Here is a 9,275-nt window from a genome sequence, read left to right on the forward strand (position 1 = left end):
GTCATCCGGCGATGGTAGCGAGATGGTTTGGTTAAGATGGAAGTGTGATACCAATTTGGGAAGGAACGAAGGGACCGTGCGTAGCTGGATGGATCCCGGGGTGAGCCTGAGGAATGGTTCACGGCAGGACAGTGCTTTAGTTCTGAAATGCGGTGGTCTGAGCAAATTGCCAGCAGAAATGCTGTCTTTAAAGTTAACAGGAGGAGGGACAGACCTCGGAGGGGTCTGAAGGAGTTTCCTGCTAGGAAATCCAGGACCAGGTTGAGGTTCCACAGAGGTACCGGCCACTTTATTTATTTATTTATTTATAGTTTTTTATATACCGCCGCTCATCAAAGATATCACGTCGGTGTACAATGAACAGGAACTTACGCCGGAGCGTTATACATTTAACAGGATTAAATAAGCATTATACATTTAACAAAAGTAAGAATATATATATTTGAACATAAAACAAGTAGAATCTTTTAAAACAGAACTATCATTTAGGATTAACTGAGCTGAGTTAAACAGAGCTGGAAAGTAAAGGGATTTTAGGAAATTAGGTATGAGGTTAGGGACAGGTTAGGAGGAGATGGAGTTATAATTAGGAGTGATAAGAGAGGGGAGAAAGCGCTTCAGGTGCAATTAAGAGCAAAAGTATGGAATGGTATTTACAGTAAGGACATAAAAAAAGGGGAAGCTTGACACATCCGTGAGAAGCTATGCTGTCGCCCTCACTCCTGGAGCCGTAGCATGACAATGCGGCAACCTGTACCTTGATGGAGTTGAGGGACAGCCCCTTCTGTCGCCCGTTCTGTAAGAATTCCAGGATTATGGGAACTTTAATTGAGCGTGTCTTGATGTCGTGATCTTCGCACCAGGCTTCAAAAAACTCTCCAAATCCTTATGTACGTTAAAGATGTGAAAAACTTGCTTGCTCGGAGTAGGGTGTCGATTACAGCCCCCGAGTATCAGCTTTTTCTCAGGCGAGCCCTCTCAATGGCCAGGCCGTAAGAGAGAATTGAGCTGGATCCTCGTGGAGGATCGGTCCTTGTTGAAGTAGGTCTCTGTGTGGAGGCAGTGGTAGGAGGTTCCCTGCCAGTAGTCTTCTCATGTCTGCGTACCACGGTCTTCTTGGCCAGTCCGAGGTCACCAGAAGAACTAGTCCCCTGTGTAGCTGTATCTTGTGGATGATTGTGCCCAAAAGGGGCCACAGCGGGAAGGCATATAATAGGGTCCCCTGTGGCCAGGTCTGTATCAGGGAGTCGATCCCCTGGGACTGAGGTTCCCGCCTGCGGCTGAAGTACCTGGGTACTTGGGCGTTGGACCGGTTTGCCAGAAGGTCCATGTCCAGTGTCCCCCACCGGTTCACTATCATTTGGAACGCTGCGGCTGACAGCTTCCATTCTCCTGGCTCTAGACTTTCTCTGCTGAGGTAGTCCGCCGTGATGTTGTCTTTCCCGGCGATGTGGACGGCTGAGATCTCCTGGAGGTTTACTTCTGCCCATGCCATTAGGGGGTCTATTTCCAGAGACACCTGCTGGTTTCTGGTTCCCCCCTGCCGGTTGATGTAGGCCACTGTTGTGGCGTTGTCTGACATTACTCTGACTGCTTTGTCTTGGAGTCTGTGCTCGAATCGTAGGCAGGCTAGTCTGACCACTCTCGCTTCTAGGCAGTTGATGTTCCATCCCGACCCTTTTGTGTTCCACTGCCCTTGGGCGGTTAACTCCTCGCAGTGTGCTCCCCATCCTCGTAGGCTGGCATCTGTGGTGAGCAGGGTCCAGGTTGGGGAAGATAGTCTTGTTCCCCGGCTCAGGTGGCTGACCTGTAGCCACCACCATAGCTGGGTCCAGACTCTGCCCGGGAGTGATAGACTGTGGATTCCAACGTGATAGAAGTGAGCGCTGCAGGGTCTCATGTGAGCTCGCGCCCATGGCACTACTTCCAGAGTGGATGCCATCAGACCGAGGACTTGCAGGTAATCCCATGCTGTGGGATGAGGTTCGTGCAGCAGGATTTGTAACCGATTCCACAGTTTTGATCTCCTTGTGGGAGTCAGGTTGACCTTGTCTTCTTTGGTGTCGAACCGGACCCCTAGGTATTCTAGAGACTGTGAGGGCTGCAGATTTTTGTTTGTGTTTACCACCCATCCTAGGCTCTTCAGTAGAGTTTTGACTCCGTTGGTTGATTGGCAGCTTTCCTCTGGGGATTTCATCCTGATCAGCCAATTGTCTAGGTAAGGGTGTACGAGGATTCCTTCCTTCCTCAATGCTACCGCCACCACCACTATGATCTTGGTGAACGTCCGGGGTGCTGTGGCTAACCCAAAGGGTAGTGCCCGGAACTGGTAGTGACGGTCCAGGATTTTGAAGCGAAGATAGCGCTGGTGTTCCTGATGAATTGGGATGTGTAGGTAGGCCTCCAAAAGATCCAGGGATGTGAGAAACTCTCCCGGTTGTATCGCCCTTATTATGGAGCGTAAGGTTTCCATGCGGAAGCGGGGGATCCTCAGGTGGCGGTTGACCGACTTGAGGTCCAGGATGGGTCTGAATGTCCCCTCTTTCTTGGGGACGATAAAATTAATGGAATAATGCCCAGTATTTATTTCTTGTGGAGGCACTGGGGTTATGGCCTCGAGGGCCAGTAGTCTGGTCAGTGTAGTTTCCACTGCCGCCCTCTGGAGAGGTCGTGGCAGGGGGACTCCACAAGCGTGTCCGGAGGGGTTCGTAGGAAATCCAGGTAGTACCCCTCCCCAATGATGGCGAGGACCCACTTATCCGAAGTTATCTCGACCCATCTGTGGTAGAATAGGGCTAGTCTGCCCCCTATGGCTTCTCCCCTTGGACAGGTTGGCTGAATCTCATTGTGGGGTACGGCTGGGGCCTGTAGCCGAGCTTGTTCCCCTCTTGTTGTGCTTGTTCCGAAAGGATTGGTTCCTGCCCATAGGGCGGGGCGCTTGATAGTTGCTTCTGTATGGATTGAAGCGCTGTGAGCTTCTGCCCCTGGAGGCCCGGGGGAAGGGTCGCTGGTTTCTCTTCATCCTATCCTCCGGTAGGCGCAGCAATGGGGACTCGCCCCATTTGTTGGCCAGTTTCTCTAGCTCGCTGTTGAACAGGAAGGATCCTTTAAAGGGCATCCTTGTGAGGCGAGTTTTGGAAGATGCGTCGGCTGACCAGCTTCGGAGCCAGAGTTGTCTCCTGGCAGCCACCGCAGATGACACTCCTCTGGCCGCTGTGCGCACCAGGTCGGAAGCAGCGTCTGTAAGGAATGATACTGCTGGTTCCATGACTTCTCCAGGGGTGTTGCTCCTGGTCTGTGATAAGCAGGCATGTGTCACTACGGTGCAGCAGGCCGCTATTTGTAGGGACATAGCAGCTACGTCAAAAGATTGTTTAAGGATGAATTCCAGACACTGGTCGTGTGCATCTTTGAGCGCTGCTCCTCCCTCCACTGGGATAGTAGTGCGCTTCGAGACCGCGCAGACAATGGCATCCACTCTTAGGCATGTAAGAAGGTCTTTGGCCGCTGGGTCCAGGGGTACATGGCTGCCACAGCTCGTCCCCCTTTGAATGTGGACTCTGGAGCGCTCCATTCCAGGTCAATTAGCTGCTGGACGGCTTGTAACAGAGGGAAATGGCGAGAGGTCTGGCGGAGGCCCTCTAGCAGGGGATTCGGTTTAGGCTCCCCCGAAGCACCTGGGCCCGAGATAGCGAGCTCTTTCAGGCTGTGGATGACCAGGTCCGGGAGCTCGTCCTTGGTGAAGAAGCGTCTCATGGTTCGATGAGGCTCTGTCCCTGGGGGGAGTTCCCCCTCTTCTAGGGGCTCTGCTTCCTCTTCAGAGTTGTCCGTGTCCCCATAGGTGGGGCTTCTGGGTGGTGAAAACCTTTGTCTGGGCCTCGAGGGGACTGGGGCATAAAGGTCTTCTGGCGGAAGGTGTGGCTGATCAGCCAGAGGTTCCATTTGCATGTGAACAAAAGTGTGTAGCCCTTTGAAGAACTCCACCCATGAGATAGCCGCTGGATCCAAGCTAAGGGGCGCTGGGTCCCTGGGGGCCCCCGTCTGCAGGGTTGTCCCGCTGGAATTTGCTAGGTCCGGGGTACCCACTGAGGAGCAATTACTCGGCCCTGGGTGGGACTGGCCCTGAGCAGGAACTCCCAAGGCCTCCTCGCACTGAGTGCACAGGGCGTTGGCCTCCTCGCTTTGAGTGGCTCTGATATGGCATGCTGGGCAGAGGCCTTAAACTTTTATCTCCTTTTCTGGTGGTGCCATGGTTGACGACGCGTACATCCTTATGCGCTCCAGCGCGTCTAAGATGTGCGTGTGGATTGTGCGCGCAGTTGTGCGCCCAAGTCGTGGCTATGCGCTCAGCCCAGTAAGCTTGTAATGCGCTCAGCCCGGTAAGCGTGTGACGCACGTATATCTTGTGCGCCCAGTCCTTGTGCGCCCGGATCGAATGTCGAACGGAGGGCGAATAGGGCCAAGATGGCGACGGCGACCACGCAGGCAATATGGTGACCACCTCGGAGGGCCTCCACGTGGATGGACCTTTGTAACTAACCAGGGCCTGGCCCTGCTAGGTCGGATCAACCCGGTGGCACTGGTTCCGGCTGGCGACCTGTGCGACTCCTCGAACCTCAGAGACCGGAGTCATCGCTGAAGATTTCTACCTTACCTTGTCTTGTCTTCGGTGCTTCCCGGTTTCGTTCCGGGCGGTCTCCGGCTGCGGGGGGAGAGAGCAAATACCTTCACCACCACGCTCGAGGGTGCACCTGCTGCCTCTCAGCCGCGCCCGGGATCGGGGCCTAGGTCCTCACCGTGAATCGGCTGCCGGACCGAGGCTCACCTCAGAGGGACCATGGAAATCACCTCAGGAAATCTCAACTGGGGGAGGGACCCAAGGGTATCACTGCAGAAGAGTGGGGCTCGTCTTCAGAGGTAGGATTTTTCTCCAAATTTGGTTTTCTTCGTTGAATTGATTCTAACGCTGTGAGAGTGTGCAGATAGTCCCTAACTGCTATGGAGACGGAAAATACTGGAGAGCTGCACTTTCTGCAGGGGTATATGTACTTGGGGCTGACGTCAGATTGAAATCTGATCCGTCTCCAACTGCTATCAGGAGTACACTATACCCATTGGTCCTGAATCCTTCTGCTACACGCTAGGAAAGTATCATTTAAAATATCCCAACTGCGCGTAAGTGTGGAGCCTTTACCTGCGTACTCAAAAGTGACATGGGGGGGAGGGGGAGAGAGAGAGAGCGCCTCTGTGAGAGAGACAATGACACTCTATATATCAACCATTGTAAGAGGAGCACTTTCAGCTTGAGGTGTGTTTTTTTTGGGGGGGGATAGTGTTACACGGGTCTACAGACTCTAGCGCCCTAGGTAGACCAATGTGACACCGGCCCCCAAAACCCACCCTGAGTTGAAAATGCCCCTCTTACAATGGTCGATATATAGAGTGTCATATTGTCTCTCTAACAGAGGCGCTCTCTCCCCCCTCCCCCCCCCCATGTCACTTGTGAGTACGCAGGTAAAGGCTCCACACTTACGCGCAGTTGGGATATATTAAATGATACATGTGTTCTTGCACGCACGATATAAAATTAAGCTTATTTTTGCTCGCATGCCAAATATGCGTATTTATGGGTGCAAACACATGCCTTTTAAAATTTTCCTGATAGATTTCTATACTGAAACTATATAGTAGAAGAATACTTCACTTTAGTCACACATGCAGAACAGACAACCACTCACCAAATTCAAAATAAAGAGGCCATTTTCTCACCCACATGGATTCTCTCACACAAACTTCCTCTCTTGCTCTCACATAGGGTCTTCTTTCTCACACACACGCTCTCACTCCAGGCCTCCCCCTCTCTTCTGGCCTTCTTCTTCAGCCACTGCAGGATGGAAGTCTCTTCTTCAGCTTATGCAGAATAGGATTTGCAGTGGTCCCACCAGGCCTCTTCTTTGATCGCCACAGGATGGGATCCACAGTGGCCCAACTGTGCATGCCACAGACATGTGTGCCATAGGTTGCCAACCTCTGCCATGGAACTTACACACAAACTGACCAGCAACAGAAAGTTGCATGTGTGAGTTGAAAACATGACAGAAACCAGCAAGGATAAATACCAGGTGTGACTAACTCTTGTCCTAAAAAGCCAAAAACAGGCCTGATTTTCAGGATATCCATAATGAATATACATTAGATATATTTGCACACAATGGAATCAGTGCATACCAATTGATCTCATGCATATTCACTGTGGGTATCCTGAAAACAAGGCCTATTTATGGCTCTTGAGGACCAGAGTTAGCCTTCCCTGATAAAAACTCACACACACATACTGCACTTCTCAAACACACACTGCCTCCTTCTCACATATGCAAACATATTATATGCCTGACGTACACATATACAAAACCAGTATCTCAGGCACAACAGACACATGCAAACAAATTCAAGATCTCATGTGAATTCACACAAACATAACATTCAGGACAAAGTCTATATATTCTTCTGTGCATGCAAAGAAATCGGAGTAAAGAAGCGCTTAGTTCGGAGTACAAGGTTAAATCTAGAACTCTAGAATGGAAAATGGGTCCACTGTTCAGATATTCTGGTTACAGCCTGGTACTTTGATAAAACAAATATCCTCTTCAAGAGTCAGCTCAGCAATTCTGGGAACCAAAACTGGACCTGGCAGGGAAAATATGGTCAGGAAAGTCTATGCCAGGTAGATGGACAGGAGCACATATAGGATGTGGAATGGAATTCGGATAACAGTTTCAATCTACTCCCTTATTTAGTCTGATAACTGTAAGATATGAAAGTTCTTCCCACTAAAAAAACAAGAATAGCACCAATGTGCCACTAAATCAGTATCTGATGACACAAGATAAAAAGATAATCACTATGCCAGAGGTAAATAGGCAAACAATCCTAAGCCCAACACTTAAATTAATACGTTTATTAAATCTATTATCTTATTACACCACACTGACTTATGTGAAACATATATGCATCCTAAAATCTAATAACTTATCAATAATGTCTCAATCATACTGCCTCCATCCATTCATTCAATAAAATCCTAAAACATATACGATGTAAACATATACCGTGTAAACATTATGACATGAATTAACATATGTTTAAACATACCCCTATTAACATCTTTCTACCCTCTCCATATACATTTAACATATATTTTCCAAAAATACCCCTGTTAACATTAGTCTACCCGCTCCATATACATTTAACGACTATTAAAATCCTCCACTCCAACGAGTTCACTCGTTTCGCCTGTGAATACAGGCTTCCTCAGGGAACCTTTGTATGTTGTGAATCAGGGTCACTTTCCTTGTAAAACATCTGCTTTAAATGTTTCCTGATCTCTCAATTCTCTTCCCAATCATGTGGTCAACGCCATAATATATGAATCTCCTTCCATATATATGTTTCTCATTCAGCCATGCATTGTTATATACTAATTTTGCAAAAAATATTCCTTATGTAAACCGCTGGTAAACCCATTGGCCGTATGCAAACGAATTTTCACAATGTAGTGCAATTCTCCATATTCACGTTCTTATAAGCTTTAATTTGACATGCTCTTCATTCCACTGCCACGGTGATCATGAACACCGGTATGTCTTATAACAACATCTCCAAACTTCACCTCTCATTCCAAATATTACCGTATGCAGTTCACTGCTTCTCCTGTCGCCTTGCTATCAAAACAGTTATCAAGTATAGGCACTTTCACAACCAAAAACATAAAAGAAAAAGCATGGTGGAATTGAACATTTAAAATCAAACATACAATAAACATTATCTTCAAAGTGAAAACAATGCAATATAGTCCCCCAATTATTTGTAGAAACAAAAAATAATCTACTATAACAAACTCCAGTTACAAGAAAGCAACACGATGCACCCACTAAGGCATATAATCACCAACTAAAAACTGTATTCTCTAAAGGTAAAGAAGTCACATAATACTAAACGTCAACAATTATCTCTCTTTTACCAAGATATTCATGTTTAATACTAACTTACTATCTTGAGTTTGCCTGGCACAGCAACTTTTCCAAATATTCTATGGGAACAAATTAGCAATCGTTACATCCAGGAAACTAACACCATAAGTGACCTTCTGATTCACTTCTGCTTTTTTTTTTCTGTCCTTCAGCACTCCTATGGCCTAGTCTTAAAATCTGGTTGTTTGGAGTAAAAATAAACAGGTTTGTTTTGCCCCAGCACTAGTCCACAAGCTAGATCCGGAGCTTTCCACTGCCCATCCCAATCTCACTGCCTCAAAGACCGGACCCAGCCAGCCTAGGAGCCCGGGCAGCAGGAAGACATAGCGTACAGGCAGAAGAGACAGGCGTCAGGAATGTGCACCCAACATTAGGCAGCCTGAGATCACAGATCAGATCCCTGCCTAATAGACGCAGAGCAGGAGAGAGATGCCAGCAGAATACAGCTCCAAAGCAGGGAACCCCGGCCAGCTCCTTCCCCTTCACTTTGTCCCTGAGTCGGAGAAGCTCAGGAACAGTCAGGTACGCACACCTTCTAGCAAGAGGCCAAGAAGACACACATACATCACAATCGGAAAACGACCCACGTCTGTGCACCTGCGTCACACACATACACAAAACACCAGAGAACGCTGGGAACCATCACCCCACCTACCTTCCCGATAAGCCCAGACCTCAGCAACCACCGCTGTCACAACTGCAGCAGCAGTACCGGCCCGCAGCGCCTCTGTCATGTGATGCTATCACGTGATGTTTGTCACGTGCCAGGGGCACACTGAAGCTAGGCGGCGCTTCTGGCTCCTGATCGACCTCAGTGAGGGGCGTGAGCTGCGATGTTCGTGGGGTGGGCTAGAGGTATGGGCAATTAAGGCAATGAGAAAAGATCCGCTTTATTTAGATGTCGAAAATTTCCATCTGTTTTGCAGGAGGTTTTAGTTGTTATCGGAAGAATAAGGACGTTTGTTTTAACTTTGTTTTTATATTATTTTTCCTGGGACTTTATCAATGTTTATTACAACAAGAAAAATATATTTACCAAGAAAATAACTAGTCATTTTCTAGCACTGATGTCTCCCATTTGTGTTTTTGTTGTAGTAAGCATTGATACATCCTCAGAAAAAAAAATGAAAATGAAGGTCCTTGGGGAAAAAGCAACATAATTATTCACAATGGCTTTTTCCTCATGCTCAGTATATAAGGAAAAACGTAGTACATCAAACCCTAAACCTAATAAAAAGTTATACG

The 9,275-nt window shown here is 48.1% G+C and overlaps 1 protein-coding gene across 1 annotated transcript in view; it reads right to left on the reverse strand.

Annotated features, from left to right (window-relative positions):
• Positions 1 to 8,836, reverse strand: part of ATP6V1H (ATPase H+ transporting V1 subunit H) — a 323,801-nt gene extending 314,965 nt beyond the window's left edge. The window contains exon 1 of the mRNA XM_029591272.1: positions 8,686 to 8,836. The gene's annotated coding sequence lies outside the window, so the exon portion shown is untranslated. The remainder of the gene's footprint in view (positions 1 to 8,685) is intronic.
• Between the last annotated feature and the right edge of the window lie 439 nt (positions 8,837 to 9,275).

This window comes from Rhinatrema bivittatum, chromosome 2 (assembly GCF_901001135.1).
Source record: "Rhinatrema bivittatum chromosome 2, aRhiBiv1.1, whole genome shotgun sequence".
NCBI classification, from domain to species: domain Eukaryota; kingdom Metazoa; phylum Chordata; class Amphibia; order Gymnophiona; family Rhinatrematidae; genus Rhinatrema; species Rhinatrema bivittatum.